Genomic DNA, 16,625 nt, shown 5'->3' on the forward strand with positions numbered 1-16,625 from the left:
TTAGTGCGGAGGACAACCAAGAAAAGCGGTGTTAGAGTAGAGGAAAACCAAGAGAAACGGGGTTAGAGCATAGAAAAACCAAGAAAAGCAGGGATAGAAGGGAGGAAAACCAAGAAAAGCGGCGTTAGAGCAGAGATAAACCAACAAAAACAGGGTTAGAGCAAAGGAAAACCAAGGAAAGCTGGGTTAGAGCGGAGGAAAACCAAGAAAAGCGGAACAAGTGCGGAGGAAAACCAAGAAAAGCGGGGTTAGAGCGGAGGAAAACCAAGAAAAGCTGGGATAGAGCGGAGGAAAACCAAGAAAAGAGGGGTTAGAAAAGAGGAAAACCAAGAAAAGCGGGGTTAGAGCGGAGGAAACCCAAGAAAAGCAGGGTTAGAGCAAAAGAAAACCAAGTAAAGCGAAGTTAGAGCGGAGGAAAACCAAGAAAAGCTGGGTTATAGCGGAGGAAAACCAAGAAAAGCGGGGTTATAGCGAAGGAAAACCAAGAAAAGCGGGGTTAGAGCGGAGGAAAACCAAGAAAAGCGGGGTTAGAGCGGAGGAAAACCAAGAAAAGTGGGGTTAGAGCGTAGGAAAACCAAGAAAAGCGGTGATAGAGCAGAGGAAAATCAAGAAAAGTGGTGATAGAGCGTAGGAAAACCACGAAAAGCGGTGCTAGCGCGGAGGAAAACCAAGAGAAGCGGGGTTAGAGCAAAGAAAAACCAAGAAAAGCAGGGTTAGAGCAAAGGAAAACCAAGAAAAGCGAAGATAGAGCGGAGGAAAACCAAGAAAAGCGGGGTTAGAGCGGAGGAAAACCTAGAAAAAAGGGGTTAGAGCGGAGGAAAACCAAGAAAAGCGGGGTTAGAGCGGAGGAAAACCAAGTAAAGCAGAGTTAGAACGGAATAAAACTTAGGAAACTTGGTTGGAGCAGCAGTAATCCGAGAAAAGCATGGTTAGAGTGGAGAAAAACGATGAAAAGCTGGGTTAGAGCGGAGAAAAACCAAGAAAAGCGGGGTTAGTGCAGAGGAAAACCAATAAAAAAGGGGTTAGTGCGGAGGAAAACCAAGTAAAGCGGGGTTAGAGCGGAGGAAAACCAAGAAAAGCGAAGTTAGAGCGGAGGAAAACCAAGAAAAGCAGTAAGTGCAGAGGAAAACCAAGAAAAGCGGGGTTAGATCGGAGGAAAACCAAGAAAAAGAATTTAGAGTGGAAGAATACGAAGAAAAGCACGGTTAGAGCAGCAGAAATCCGAGAAAAGCATGGTGAGAGTGGAGAAAAACCAAGAGAAACGGGGTTAGAGCGGAGAAAAACCAAGAAAAGCAGGGTTAGAGCGCAGAAAAACCAAGAAAAGCGAGGATAGAAGGGAGGAAAACCAAGAAAAGCGGGGTTAGAGCAGAGGAAAACCAAGAAAAGCGGGGTTAGAGCGGAGGAAAACCAAGAAAAGCGAAGTTAGAGCGGTGGAAAACCAAGAACAGCGGAATAAGTGCGGAGGATAACCAAGAAAAACGGGGTTAGAGCGGAGGAAAACCAAGAAAAAGAAGTTAGAGAGGAAGAAAACGAAGAAAAGCGTGGTTAAAGCAGCAGAAATCCGAGAATAGCATGGCTAGAGTGGAGAAAAACTGGATTAGAGTGGAGAAAAACCAAGAAAAGCGGGGTTAGTGCGGAGGAAAACCAAGAAAAGAGGGGTTAGTGCGGAGGAAAACCAAGAAAAGCGGTGTTAGAGCAGAGGAAAACCAAGAGAAACGGGGTTAGAGCATAGAAAAACCAAGAAAAGCAGGGATAGAAGGGAGGAAAACCAAGAAAAGCGGCGTTGGAGCAGAGATAAACCAACAAAAACAGGGTTAGAGCAAAGGAAAACCAAGAAAAGCTGGGTTAGAGCGGAGGAAAACCAAGAAAAGCGGAACAAGTGCGGAGGAAAACCAAGAAAAGCAGGGTTAGAGCGGAGGAAAACCAAGAAAAGCTGGGATAGAGCGGAGGAAAACCAAGAAAAGAGGGGTTAGAAAAGAGGAAAACCAAGAAAAGCGGGGTTAGAGCGGAGGAAACCCAAGAAAAGCAGGGTTAGAGCAAAGGAAAACCAAGTAAAGTGAAGTTAGAGCGGAGGAAAACCAAAAAAAGCTGGGTTATAGCGGAGGAAAACCAAGAAAAGCGGGGTTATAGCGAAGGAAAACCAAGAAAAGCGGGGTTAGAGCGGAGGAAAACCAAGAAAAGCGGGGTTAGAGCGGAGGAAAACCAAGAAAAAAGGGGTTAGTGCGAAGGAAAACCAAGTAAAGCGGGGTTAGAGCGGAGGAAAACCAAGAAAAGCGGTGATAGAGCGGAGGAAAACCAAGAAAAGTGGTGATAGAGCGTAGGAAAACCACGAAAAGCGGTGATAGCGCGGAGGAAAACCAAGAAAAGCAAGGTTAGAGCAAAGAAAAACCAAGAAAAGCAGGGTTAGAGCAAAGGAAAACCAAGAAAAGCGAAGATAGAGCGGAGGAAAACCAAGAAAAGCGGTGTTGGAGCGGACGAAAACCAAGATAAAAGGGGTTAGAGCGGAGGAAATCCAAGAAAAGCGGGGTTAGAGCGGAGGAAAACCAAGAAAAGCTGGGATAGAGCGGAGGAAAACCAAGAAAAGAGGAGTTATAAAAGAGGAAAACCAAGAAAAGCGGTGATAGCGCGGAGGAAAACCAAGAAAAGCAGGGTTAGATCGGAGGAAAACCAAGAAAAGTGAAGTTAGAGCGGAGGTAAACCAAGAAAAGCTGGGTTATAGCGGAGGAAAAGCAAGAAAAGCGGGGATATAGCGGAGGACAACCAAGAAAAGCGGGGTTAGAGCGGAGGAAAACCAAGAAAAGCGGGGATATAGCGGAGGAAAACATAGAAAAGTGGTGTTAGAGCGTAGGAAAACCAAGAAAAGCGGTGATAGAGTGGAGGAAAACCAAGAAAAGTGGTGATAGAGCATAGGAAAACCACGAAAAGCGGTGCTAGCGCGGAGGAAAACCAAGAGAAGCGGGGTTAGAGCAAAGAAAAACCAAGAAAAGCAGGGTTAGAGCAAAGGAAAACCAAGACAAGCGAAGATAGAGCGGAGGAAAACCAAGAAAAGCGGGGTTAGAGCGGAGGAAAACCTAGAAAAAAGGGTTAGAGCGGAGGAAAACCAAGAAAAGCGGGGTTAGAGCGGAGGAAAACCAAGTAAAGCAGAGTTAGAACGGAATAAAACTTAGAAAACTTGGTTGGAGCAGCAGTAATCCGGGAAAAGCATGGTTAGAGTGGAGAAAAACGATGAAAAGCTGAATTAGAGCGGAGAAAAACCATGAAAAGCGGGGTTAGTGCAGAGGAAAACCAATAAAAAAGGGGTTAGTGCGGAGGAAAACCAAGTAAAGCGGGGTTAGAGCGGAGGAAAACCAAGTAAAGCGGGGTTAGAGCGGAGGAAAACCAAGAAAAGCGAAGTTAGAGCGGAGGAAAACCAAGAAAAGCAGAATAAGTGCAGAGGAAAACCAAGAAAAGCGGGGTTAGATCGGAGGAAAACCAAGAAAAAGAATTTAGAGTGGAAGAATACGAAGAAAAGCACGGTTAGAGCAGCAGAAATCCAAGAAAAGCATGGTTAGAGTGGAGAAAAACCAAGAGAAACGGGGTTAGAGCGGAGAAAAACCAAGAAAAGCGGGGTTACAGCGCAGAAAAACCAAGAAAAGCGAGGATAGAAGGGAGGAAAACCAAGAAAAGCGGGGTTAGAGCGGAGGAAAACCAAGAAAAGCGGGGTTAGAGCAGAGGAAAACCAAGAAAAGCGGGGTTAGAGCGGAGGAAAACCAAGAAAAGCGAAGTTAGAGCGGTGGAAAACCAAGAAAAGTGGAATAAGTGCGGAGGATAACCAAGAAAAGCGGGGTTAGAGCGGAGGAAAACCAAGAAAAAGAAGTTAGAGAGGAAGAAAACGAAGAAAAGCGCGGTTAAAGCAGCAGAAATCCGAGAATAGCATGGCTAGAGTGGAGAAAAACCATGAAAAGCTGGGTTTGAGTGGAGAAAAACCAAGAAAAGCGGGGTTAGTGCGGAGGAAAACCAAGACAAGAGGGGTTAGTGCGGAGGACAACCAAGAAAAGCGGTGTTAGAGTAGAGGAAAACCAAGAGAAACGGGGTTAGAGCATAGAAAAACCAAGAAAAGCAGGGATAGAAGGGAGGAAAACCAAGAAAAGCGGCGTTAGAGCAGAGATAAACCAACAAAAACAGGGTTAGAGCAAAGGAAAACCAAGAAAAGCTGGGTTAGAGCGGAGGAAAACCAAGAAAAGCGGAACAAGTGCGGAGGAAAACCAAGAAAAGCGGGGTTAGAGCGGAGGAAAACCAAGTAAAGCTGGGATAGAGCGGAGGAAAACCAAGAAAAGAGGGGTTAGAAAAGAGGAAAACCAAGAAAAGCGGGGTTAGAGCGGAGGAAACCCAAGAAAAGCAGGGTTAGAGCAAAAGAAAACCAAGTAAAGCGAAGTTAGAGCGGAGGAAAACCAAGAAAAGCTGGGTTATAGCGGAGGAAAACCAAGAAAAGCGGGGTTATAGCGAAGGAAAACCAAGAAAAGCGGGGTTAGAGCGGAGGAAAACCAAGAAAAGCGGGGTTAGAGCGGAGGAAAACCAAGAAAAGTGGTGTTAGAGCGTAGGAAAACCAAGAAAAGCGGTGATAGAGCGGAGGAAAATCAAGAAAAGTGGTGATAGAGCGTAGGAAAACCACGAAAAGCGGTGATAGCGCGGAGGAAAACCAAGAAAAGCAAGGTTAGAGCAAAGAAAAACCAAGAAAAGCAGGGTTAGAGCAAAGGAAAACCAAGAAAAGCGAAGTTAGAGCGGAGGAAAACCAAGAAAAGCTGGGTTAGAGCGTAGGAAATCCAAGAAAAGCGGGGTTATAGCAGAGGAAATCCAAGAAAAGCGGGGTTATAGCAGAGGAAAACCAAGAAAAGCAGGGTTAGTGCGGAGGAAAACCAAGAAAAGAGGGGTTAGAGCAAAGGAAAACCAAGAAAAGCGGTGTTGGAGCGGAGGAAAACCAAGAGAAACGGGGATAGAGCGGAGAAAAACCATGAAAAGCAAGGATAGATGAGAGGATAACCAAGAAAAGCTGGGTTAGAACGTAGAAAAACCAAGAAAAGCAGGGTTATAGCGGAGGAAAACCAAGAAAAGCTGGGTTAGAGCGGAGGAAAACCAAGAAAAGCGGTGATAGAGCGGAGGAAAACCAAGAAAAGCGGGGTTAGAGCAGAGGAAAACCAAGAAAAGCGAAGTTAGAACGGAAGAAAACCAAGAGAAGCGGGGTTAGAACGGAGGAAAACCAAGAAAAGCAGGGTTATAGCGGAGGAAAACCACGAAAAGCGGGGATATAGCAGAGGAAAACCAAGAAAAGCGGGGTTAGAGCGGAGGAAAACCAAGAAAAGCGGGGTTAGTTCCGAGGACATCCAAGAAAATAGGGGTTAGAGTGGAGGAAAAGCATGAAAGGAGGGGTTAGAGCGAAGGAAAACCAAGAAAAGCGCGGTTAGAGCGGAGGAAAACCGAGAAAATCGGGGTTATAGCGGAGGAAAACCAAGAAAAGCGGGGTTAGAGCGGAGGATAACCAAGAAACGCGGGGTTAGAGCGGAGGAAAACCAAGAAAAGCGGAGTTAGAGCGGAGGAAAACCAAGAAAAGCGCTGTTAGAGCAGAGGAAAACCAAGAAAGGCGGAATAAGTGCGGAGGAAAACCAAGAAAAGCGGGGTTAGAGCGGAGGAAAAGCGAGAAAAAGAAGTTAGAGAGGAAAAAAACGAAGAAAAGCGCACTTAGAGCACCAGAAATCCAAGAAAAGCATGGTTAGAGTGGAGAAAATACAAGAAAAGCTGGGTTAGAGCGGACAAAAACCAAGAAAAGCGGGGTTAGAGCGGATGAAAACCAAGAAAAGCGGAGTTAGAGCGGAGGAAAACCAAGAAAAGCGGTGTTAGAGCGTAGGACAACCAAGAAAAGCGGGGATAGAGCGGAGGAAAACCAAGAAAAGCGGTGATAGAGCGGAGGATAACCAAGAAAAGCGGGGATAGAGCGGAGGAAAACCAAGAAAAGCGGGGTTAGAGCGGAGGAAAACCAAGAAAAGCAGGGTTAGAGCGGAGGAAAACCAAGAAAAGCAGAGTTAGAACGGAAGAAAACGAAGAAAGGCGTGGTTAGAGCAGCAGAAATCCGAGAAAAGCATGGTTAGAGTGGAGAAAAACCATGAAAAGCTGGGTTAGAGCGGAGAAAAACCAAGAAAAGCGGGGTTAGAGCAAAGGAAAACCAAGAAAAGCGGGGATAGAGGAGAGGAAAACCAAGAAAAGCTGGGTTAGAGTGGAGAAAAACCAAGAAAAGCAGGGTTAGAGCGGAGGAAAACCAAGAAAAGCGGTGCTAGTGCGTAGGAAAACCAAGAAAAGCGGTGTTAGAGCGTAGGAAACCAAGAAAAGTGGTGTTAGAGCGGAGGAAAACCAAGAAAAGCGGGGTTAGAGCGGAAAAAAACCAAGAAAAGCAGGGTTAGTGCAAAGGAAAACCAAGAAAAGCGGGGTTAGAGCGGAGGAAAACCAAGAAAGGCGGGGTTAGAGCGGAGGAAAACCAAGAAATGTAAAGTAAGAGCGGAGGAAAACCAAGAAAAGCGGGGTGAGAGCGGAGTATAACCAAGAAAAGCGGGGTTAGTGCGGAGGAAAACCAAGAAAAGAGGGGTTAGTGCGGAGGACAACCAAGAAAAGCGGTGTTAGAGTAGAGGAAAACCAAGAGAAACGGGGTTAGAGCATAGAAAAACCAAGAAAAGCAGGGATAGAAGGGAGGAAAACCAAGAAAAGCGGTGTTAGAGCAGAGATAAACCAACAAAAACAGGGTTAGAGCAAAGGAAAACCAAGAAAAGCTGGGTTAGAGCGGAGGAAAACCAAGAAAAGCGGAACAAGTGCGGAGGAAAACCAAGAAAAGCGGGGTTAGAGCGGAGGAAAACCAAGAAAAGCTGGGATAGAGCAGAGGAAAACCAAGAAAAGAGGGGTTAGAAAAGAGGAAAACCAAGAAAAGCGGGGTTAGAGCGGAGGAAACCCAAGAAAAGCAGGGTTAGAGCAAAAGAAAACCAAGTAAAGCGAAGTTAGAGCGGAGGAAAACCAAGAAAAGCTGGGTTATAGCGGAGGAAAACCAAGAAAAGCAGGGTTATAGCGAAGGAAAACCAAGAAAACCGGGGTTAGAGCGGAGGAAAACCAAGAAAAGCGGGGTTAGAGCGGAGGAAAACCAAGAAAAGTGGTGTTAGAGCGTAGGAAAACCAAGAAAAGCGGTGATAGAGCGGAGGAAAATCAAGAAAAGTGGTGATAGAGCGTAGGAAAACCACGAAAAGCGGTGATAGCGCGGAGGAAAACCAAGAAAAGCAAGGTTAGAGCAAAGAAAAACCAAGAAAAGCAGGGTTAGAGCAAAGGAAAACCAAGAAAAGCGAAGATAGAGCGGAGGAAAACCAAGAAAAGCGGGGTTAGAGCGAAGGAAAACCAAGAAAAGTGGGGTTAGAGCGGAGGAAAACCAAGTAAAGCAGAGTTAGAAAGGAAGAAAACGAAGAAAATCGTGGTTAGAGCAGCAGAAATCCGAGAAAAGCAAGGCTAGAGTGGAGAAAAGCGATGAAAAGCTGGGTTAGAGCGGAGAAAAACAAGAAAAGCGGGATTAGAGCGTAGGAAAACCAAGAAAAGCGGGGTTATAGCGGAGGAAAACCAAGAAAAGCGGGGTTAGAGCGGAGGAAATCCAAGAAAAGCGGGGTTAGAGCGGAGGAAAACCAAGTAAAGCAGAGTTAGAACGGAAGAAAACGAAGAAAAGCGTGTTAGAGCAGAAGAAATCCGAGAAAAGCATGGTTAGAGTGGAGAAAAACGATGAAAAGCTGGGTTAGAGCGGAGAAAATCCAAGAAAAGAGGGATTAGAGCGGTGGAAAACAAAGAAAAGCGGGGTTAGAGGAATGGAAAACCACGAAAAGTGAAGTTAGAGAGGAGGAAAACCAAGAAAAGCGGGGTTAGAGAGGAGGAAATCCAAGAAAAGCGGGGTTAGAGCGGATGAAAACCAAGAAAAACTAGGTTAGAGCGGAGGAAAACCAAGAAAAGTGAAAATGAGAGGAAGAAAACGAAGAAAAGCGGGGTTAGAGCAGCAGAAATCTGAGAAAAGCATGGTGAGAGTGGAGAAAAACCATGAAAAGCTGGGTTAGAGTGGAGAAAAACCAAAAAAGCGGGGTTAGTGCGGAGGAAAACCAAGAAAAGAGGGGTTAGAGCAGAGGAAAACCAAGAAAAGCGGTGTTAGAGCTAAGGAAAACCAAGAAAAGCGGTGTTAGAGCAGAGGAAAACCAAGAGAAACGGGGTTAGAGCGGAGAAAAACCAAGAAAAGCAGGGTTAGATAAAAGGAAAACCAAGAAAAGCTGGGTTAGAGCGGAGGAAATCCAAGAAAAAAGGTGATAGAGCGGAGGAAAACCAAGAAAAGTGAAGTTAGAGCGGAGGAAAACCAAGAAAATTGGAATAAGTGCGGAGGATAACCAAGAAAAGCGGGGTTAGAGCGGAGGAAAACCAAGAAAAAGAAGTTAGAGAGGAAGAAAACGAAGAAAAGCGCGGTTAGAGCAGCAGAAATCCGAGAAAATCATGGTTAGAGTGGAGAAAAACCATGAAAAGCGGGGTTAGAGCGGAGAAAAGCCATGAAAAGCGGGATTAGAGCAAAGGAAAACCAAGAAAAGCGAGGTTAGAGCAATGGAAAACCAAGAAAAGCGGGGTTAGAGCGGAGGAAAACCAAGAAAAGTGGTGATAGAGCGAAGGAAAACCAAGAAAATCGGGGTTAGAAAGGAGGAAAACCAAGAAAAGCGGGGTTAGAGCAAAGGAAAAACAAGAAAAGCGGTATTAGAGCGGAGGAAAACCACGAGAAACAGGGTTAGAGCGGAGAAAAACCAAGAAAAGCGGGGATAGAAGGGAGGAAAACCAAGAAAAGCGGGGTTAGAGCGGAGGAAAACCAAGAAAAGCTGGGATAGAGCGGAGGAAAACCAAGAAAAGAGGGGTTAGAAAGGAGCACAACTAAGAAAAGCGGGGTTAGAGCGAAGGAAAACCAAGAAAAGCAAAGTTGGAGCGGAGGAAAACCAAGAAAAGCTGGGTTAGAGCGGCGGAAAACCAAGAAAAGCAGGGTTAGAGCGGAGGAAAACCAAGAAAAGTGGGGTTAGAGTGGAGGAAAACCAAGAAAAGCGGGGTTAGAGCGGAGGAAAACCCTATAAAGCAGAGTTAGAACGGAAGAAAACAAAGAAAAGCGTGGTTAGAGCAGCAGAAATCTGAGAAAAGCATGGCTAGACTGGAGAAAAACGATGAAAAGCTGGGTTAGAGCGGAGAAAAACCAAGAAAAGCGGGATTAGAGCGTAGGAAAACCAAGAAAAGCAGGGTTATAGCGGAGGAAAACCAAGAAAAGCGGGATTAGAGCTGAGGAAAACCAAGAAAAGCGGGGTTAGAGCGGAGGAAAACCAAGTAAAGCAGAGTTAGAACAGAAGAAAACGAAGAAAAGCGTGGTTAGAGCAGCAGAAATCCGAGAAAAGCATGGCTAGAGTAGAGAAAAACGATGAAAAGCTGGGTTAGAGCGGAGAAAAACCATGAAAAGCAAGATTAGAGCGGAGGAAAACCAAGAAAAGCGGGGTTAGAGCAATGGAAAACCAAGAAAAGCGGGGTTAGAGTGGATGAAAACCAAGAAAAGCCGGGTTAGAGCGAAGGAAAACCAAAAAAGCGAAGTTAGAGCGGAGGAAAACCAAGAAAAGCTGGGTTAGAGCGTAGGAAATCCAAGAAAAACGGGGTTATAGCAGAGGAAAACCAAGAAAAGCGGGGTTAGAGCGGAGGAAAACGAAGAAAAGCGGGGTTAGAGCGAAGGAAAACGAAGTAAAGCAGAGTTAGAACGGAAGAAAACGAAGAAAAGCGTGTTAGAGCAGCAGAAATCCGAGAAAAGCATGGTTAGAGTGGAGAAAAACGATGAAAAGTTGGGTTAGTGCGGAGAAAAACCAAGAAAAGAGGGATTAGAGCGGTGGAAAACCAAGAAAAGCGGGGTTAGAGCGGAGGAAAACCAAGAAAAGCTGGGATAGAGCAGAGGAAAACCAAGAAAAGAGGGGTTAGAAAAGAGGAAAACCAAGAAAAGCGGGGTTAGAGCGGAGGAAACCCAAGAAAAGCAGGGTTAGAGCAAAAGAAAACCAAGTAAAGCGAAGTTAGAGCGGAGGAAAACCAAGAAAAGCTGGGTTATAGCGGAGGAAAACCAAGAAAAGCGGGGTTATAGCGAAGGAAAACCAAGAAAACCGGGGTTAGAGCGGAGGAAAACCAAGAAAAGCGGGGTTAGAGCGGAGGAAAACCAAGAAAAGTGGTGTTAGAGCGTAGGAAAACCAAGAAAAGCGGTGATAGAGCGGAGGAAAATCAAGAAAAGTGGTGATAGAGCGTAGGAAAACCACGAAAAGCGGTGATAGCGAGGAGGAAAACCAAGAAAAGCAAGGTTAGAGCAAAGAAAAACCAAGAAAAGCAGGGTTAGAGCAAAGGAAAACCAAGAAAAGCGAAGATAGAGCGGAGGAAAACCAAGAAAAGCGGGGTTAGAGCGAAGGAAAACCAAGAAAAGTGGGGTTAGAGCGGAGGAAAACCAAGTAAAGCAGAGTTAGAAAGGAAGAAAACGAAGAAAATCGTGGTTAGAGCAGCAGAAATCCGAGAAAAGCAAGGCTAGAGTGGAGAAAAGCGATGAAAAGCTGGGTTAGAGCGGAGAAAAACAAGAAAAGCGGGATTAGAGCGTAGGAAAACCAAGAAAAGCGGGGTTATAGCGGAGGAAAACCAAGAAAAGCGGGGTTAGAGCGGAGGAAATCCAAGAAAAGCGGGGTTAGAGCGGAGGAAAACCAAGTAAAGCAGAGTTAGAACGGAAGAAAACGAAGAAAAGCGTGTTAGAGCAGAAGAAATCCGAGAAAAGCATGGTTAGAGTGGAGAAAAACGATGAAAAGCTGGGTTAGAGCGGAGAAAATCCAAGAAAAGAGGGATTAGAGCGGTGGAAAACAAAGAAAAGCGGGGTTAGAGGAATGGAAAACCACGAAAAGTGAAGTTAGAGAGGAGGAAAACCAAGAAAAGCGGGGTTAGAGAGGAGGAAATCCAAGAAAAGCGGGGTTAGAGCGGAGGATAACCAAGAAAAACTAGGTTAGAGCGGAGGAAAACCAAGAAAAGTGAAAATGAGAGGAAGAAAACGAAGAAAAGCGGGGTTAGAGCAGCAGAAATCTGAGAAAAGCATGGTGAGAGTGGAGAAAAACCATGAAAAGCTGGGTTAGAGTGGAGAAAAACCAAAAAAGCGGGGTTAGTGCGGAGGAAAACCAAGAAAAGAGGGGTTAGAGCAGAGGAAAACCAAGAAAAGCGGTGTTAGAGCTAAGGAAAACCAAGAAAAGCGGTGTTAGAGCAGAGGAAAACCAAGAGAAACGGGGTTAGAGCGGAGAAAAACCAAGAAAAGCAGGGTTAGATAAAAGGAAAACAAAGAAAAGCTGGGTTAGAACGGAGGAAATACAAGAAAAAAGGTGATAGAGCGGAGGAAAACCAAGAAAAGCGAAGTTAGAGCGGAGGAAAACCAAGAAAATTGGAATAAGTGCGGAGGATAACCAAGAAAAGCGGGGTTAGAGCGGAGGAAAACCAAGAAAAAGAAGTTAGAGAGGAAGAAAACGAAGAAAAGCGCGGATAGAGCAGCAGAAATCCGAGAAAATCATGGTTAGAGTGGAGAAAAACCATGAAAAGCGGGGTTAGAGCGGAGTAAAGCCATGAAAAGCGGGATTAGAGCGGAGGAAAACCAAGAAAAGCGAGGTTAGAGCAATGGAAAACCAAGAAAAGCGGGGTTAGAGCGGAGGAAAACCAAGAAAAGTGGTGATAGAGCGAAGGAAAACCAAGAAAATCGGGGTTAGAAAGGAGGAAAACCAAGAAAAGCGGGGTTAGAGCAAAGGAAAAACAAGAAAAGCGGTATTAGAGCGGAGGAAAACCACGAGAAACAGGGTTAGAGCGGAGAAAAACCAAGAAAAGCGGGGATCGAAGGGAGGAAAACCAAGAAAAGCGGGGTTAGAGCGGAGGAAAACCAAGAAAAGCTGGGATAGAGCGGAGGAAAACCAAGAAAAGAGGGGTTAGAAAGGAGCACAACTAAGAAAAGCGGGGTTAGAGCGAAGGAAAACCAAGAAAAGCAAAGTTGGAGCGGAGGAAAACCAAGAAAAGCTGGGTTAGAGCGGCGGAAAACCAAGAAAAGCAGGGTTAGAGCGGAGGAAAACCAAGAAAAGTGGGGTTAGAGTGGAGGAAAACCAAGAAAAGCGGGGTTAGAGCGGAGGAAAACCCTATAAAGCAGAGTTAGAACGGAAGAAAACAAAGAAAAGCGTGGTTAGAGCAGCAGAAATCTGAGAAAAGCATGGCTAGACTGGAGAAAAACGATGAAAAGCTGGGTTAGAGCGGAGAAAAACCAAGAAAAGCGGGATTAGAGCGTAGGAAAACCAAGAAAAGCGGGGTTATAGCGGAGGAAAACCAAGAAAAGCGGGATTAGAGCTGAGGAAAACCAAGAAAAGCGGGGTTAGAGCGGAGGAAAACCAAGTAAAGCAGAGTTAGAACAGAAGAAAACGAAGAAAAGCGTGGTTAGAGCAGCAGAAATCCGAGAAAAGCATGGCTAGAGTAGAGAAAAACGAGGAAAAGCTGGGTTAGAGCGGAGAAAAACCATGAAAAGCGGGATTAGAGCGGAGGAAAACCAAGAAAAGCGGGGTTAGAGCAATGGAAAACCAAGAAAAGCGGGGTTAGAGTGGATGAAAACCAAGAAAAGCCGGGTTAGAGCGAAGGAAAACCAAGAAAAGCGAAGTTAGAGCGGAGGAAAACCAAGAAAAGCTGGGTTAGAGCGTAGGAAATCCAAGAAAAACGGGGTTATAGCAGAGGAAAACCAAGAAAAGCGGGGTTAGAGCGGAGGAAAACGAAGAAAAGCGGGGTTAGAGCGAAGGAAAACGAAGTAAAGCAGAGTTAGAACGGAAGGAAACGAAGAAAAGCGTGTTAGAGCAGCAGAAATCCGAGAAAAGCATGGTTAGAGTGGAGAAAAACGATGAAAAGTTGGGTTAGTGCGGAGAAAAACCAAGAAAAGAGGGATTAGAGCGGTGGAAAACAAAGAAAAGCGGGGTTAGAGCAATGGAAAACCAAGAAAAGTGAAGTTAGAGCGGATGAAAACCAAGAAAAGCAGGGTTAGAGAGGACGAAAACCAAGATAAGCGGGGTTAGAGCGGATGAAAACCAAGAAAAGCGGGGTTAGAGCGGAGGAAAACCAAGAAAAGCGGGGTTAGAGCGGAGGAAAACCAAGAAAAACGGGGTTAGAGAAAAGGAAAACCAAGAAAAGCGGAGTTACAGCGGAGGAAAACCTAGAGAAACGGGGTTAGAGCGGAGAAAAACCAAGAAAAGCAGGGTTAGAGCGCAGAAAAACCAAGAAAAGCGGGGATAGAAGGGAGGAAAACCAAGAAAAGCGGGGTTAGAGCGAAGGAAAATCAAGAAAAAGAAGTTAGAGAGGAAGAAAACGAAGAAAAGCGCGGTTAGAGCAGCAGAAATCCGAGAAAAGCATGGTTAGAGTGGAGAAAAACCAAGTAAAGTGGGGTTAGAGCGGAGGAAAACCAAGAAAAGCGGGGTTACTGCAGATGAAACCCAAGAAAAGAGGGTTTAGTGCGGAGGAAAACCAAGAAAAGCGGGGTTAGAGCAAAGGAAAAACAAGAAAAGCGGTGTTAGAGCGAAGGAAAGCCACGAGAAACAGGTTTAGAGCGCAGAAAAACCAAGAAAAGCGGGGATAGAAGGGAGGAAAACCAAGAAAAGCGGGGTTAGAGCAATGGAAAACCAAGAAAAGTGAAGTTAGAGCAGAGGAAAACGAAGAAAAGAGGGGTTAGAACGGAGGAAAACCAAGAAAAGCGGGGATAGAAAGGAGGAAAACCAAGAAAAGCGGGGTTAGAGCAGAGAAAAACCAAGAAAAGCAGGGTTAGAGCAAAGGAAAACCAAGAAAAGCTTGGTTAGAGCGGAGGAAAACCAAGAAAAGCGGGGTGAGAGCGGAGGAAAACCAAAAAAATCGGGGTTAGAGCGGAGGAAAAGCATGAAAAGTAAAGTTAGAGCTGAGGAAAACCAAGAAAAGCGGAATAAGTGCGGAGCAAAACCAAGAAAAGCGGGGTTAGAGCGGAGGAAAACCAAGAAAAGCTGAGATAGAGCGGAGGAAAACCAAGAAAAGAGGGGTTACTGCAGAGGAAAACCAAGAAAAGCGGGGTTAGAGCGGAGGAAAACCAAGAAAAGCAGGTTTAGAGCAAATGAAAACCAAGAAAAGCGGGGTTAGAGCGGAGGAAAACCAAGAAAACCTAGGTTAGATCGTAGGAAAACCAAGAAAAACGGGGTTATAGCAGAGGAAAACCAAGAAAAGCGGGGTTAGAGCGGAGGAAAACCAAGAAAAGTGGGGTTAGAGCGGAGGAAAACCAAGTAAAGCAGAGTTAGAAAGGAAGAAAACGAAGAAAATCGTGGTTAGAGCAGCAGAAATCCGAGAAAAGCAAGGCTAGAGTGGAGAAAAGCGATGAAAAGCTGGGTTAGAGCGGAGAAAACCAAGAAAAGCGGGATTAGAGCGTAGGAAAACCAAGAAAAGCGGGGTTATAGCGGAGGAAAACCAAGAAAAGCGGGGTTAGAGCGGAGGAAATCCAAGAAAAGCGGGGTTAGAGCGGAGGAAAACCAAGTAAAGCAGAGTTAGAACGGAAGAAAACGAAGAAAAGCGTGTTAGAGCAGCAGAAATCCGAGAAAAGCATGGTTAGAGTGGAGAAAAACGATGAAAAGCTGGGTTAGAGCGGAGAAAATCCAAGAAAAGAGGGATTAGAGCGGTGGAAAACAAAGAAAAGCGGGGTTAGAGGAATGGAAAACCAAGAAAAGTGAAGTTAGAGAGGAGGAAAACCAAGAAAAGCGGGGTTAGAGCGGATGAAAACCAAGAAAAGCAAGGTTAGAGCGGAGGAAATCCAAGAAAATCTAGGTTAGAGCGGAGGAAAACCAAGAAAAGTGAAAATGAGAGGAAGAAAACGAAGAAAAGCGGGGTTAGAGCAGCAGAAATCTGAGAAAAGCATGGTGAGAGTGGAGAAAAACCATGAAAAGCTGGGTTAGAGTGGAGAAAAACCAAAAAAGCGGGGTTAGTGCGGAGGAAAACCAAGAAAAGAGGGGTTAGAGCAGAGGAAAACCAAGAAAAGCGGTGTTAGAGCTAAGGAAAACCAAGAAAAGCGGTGTTAGAGCAGAGGAAAACCAAGAGAAACGGGGTTAGAGCGGAGAAAAACCAAGAAAAGCAGGGTTAGATAAAAGGAAAACAAAGAAAAGCTGGGTTAGAGCGGAGGAAAACCAAGAAAAAAGGTGATAGAGCGGAGGAAAACCAAGAAAAGCGAAGTTAGAGCGGAGGAAAACCAAGAAAATTGGAATAAGTGCGGAGGATAACCAAGAAAAGCGGGGTTAGAGCGGAGGAAAACCAAGAAAAAGAAGTTAGAGAGGAAGAAAACGAAGAAAAGCGCGGATAGAGCAGCAGAAATCCGAGAAAATCATGGTTAGAGTGGAGAAAAACCATGAAAAGCGGGGTTAGAGCGGAGAAAAACCATGAAAAGCGGGATTAGAGCGGAGGAAAACCAAGAAAAGCGAGGTTAGAGCAATGGAAAACCAAGAAAAGCGGGGTTAGAGCGGAGGAAAACCAAGAAAAGTGGTGATAGAGCGAAGGAAAACCAAGAAAAGCGGGGTTAGAAAGGAGGAAAACCAAGAAAAGCGGGGTTAGAGCAAAGGAAAAACAAGAAAAGCGGTGTTAGAGCGGAGGAAAACCACGAGAAACAGGGTTAGAGCGGAGAAAAACCAAGAAAAGCGGGGATAGAAGGGAGGAAAACCAAGAAAAGCGGGGTTAGAGCAGAGAAAAACCAAGAAAAGCAGGGTTAGAGCAAAGGAAAACGAAGAAAAGCTGGGTTAGAGCGGAGGAAAACCAAGAAAAGCAGGGTAAGAGCGAGGGAAAACCAAGAAAATCGGGGTTAGAACGGAGGAAAAGCATGAAAAGTGGGGTTAGAGCTGAGGAAAACCAAGAAAAGCCGAAGTAGTGCAAAGGAAAACCAAGAAAAGCGGTGTAAGAGCGGAGGAAAACCAAGAAAAGCTGGGATAGAGCGGAGGAAAACCAAGAAAAGAGGGGTTAGAAAGGAGCACAACTAAGAAAAGCGGGGTTAGAGCGAAGGAAAACCAAGAAAAGCGAAGTTAGAGCAGAGGAAAACCAAGAAAAGATGGGTTAGAGCGTAGTAAAACCAAGAAAAGCGGGGATAGAAGGGAGGATAAAAAACAAAAGCAGGGTTAGAGCGTAGTAAAACCAAGAGAAGCGGGGATAGAAGGGAGGATAAAAAACAAAAGCGGGGTTAGAGCGGAGGAAAACCAAGAAAAGCGAGGTTAGAGCGGAGGAAAACCAAGTAAAGCAGAGTTAGAATGGAAGAAAACGAAGAAAAGCGTGGTTAGAGCAGCAGAAATCCGAGAAAAGCATGCCTAGAGTGGAGAAAAATGATGAAAAGCTGGGTTAGAGCGGAGAAAAACCAAGAAAAGCGGGATTAGAGCGGAGGAAAACCAAGAAAAGCGGGGTTAGAGCAATGGAAAACCAAGAATAGTGAAGTTAGTGCGAAGGAAAACCAAGAAAAGCGGGGTTAGAGCGGAGGAAAAGCATGAAAAGTAATGTTAGAGCTGAGGAAAACC

The sequence above is a fragment of the Coturnix japonica genome, chromosome 3, assembly GCF_054131305.1.
Source record: "Coturnix japonica strain WE chromosome 3, WE-NBRP24, whole genome shotgun sequence".
NCBI classification, from domain to species: domain Eukaryota; kingdom Metazoa; phylum Chordata; class Aves; order Galliformes; family Phasianidae; genus Coturnix; species Coturnix japonica.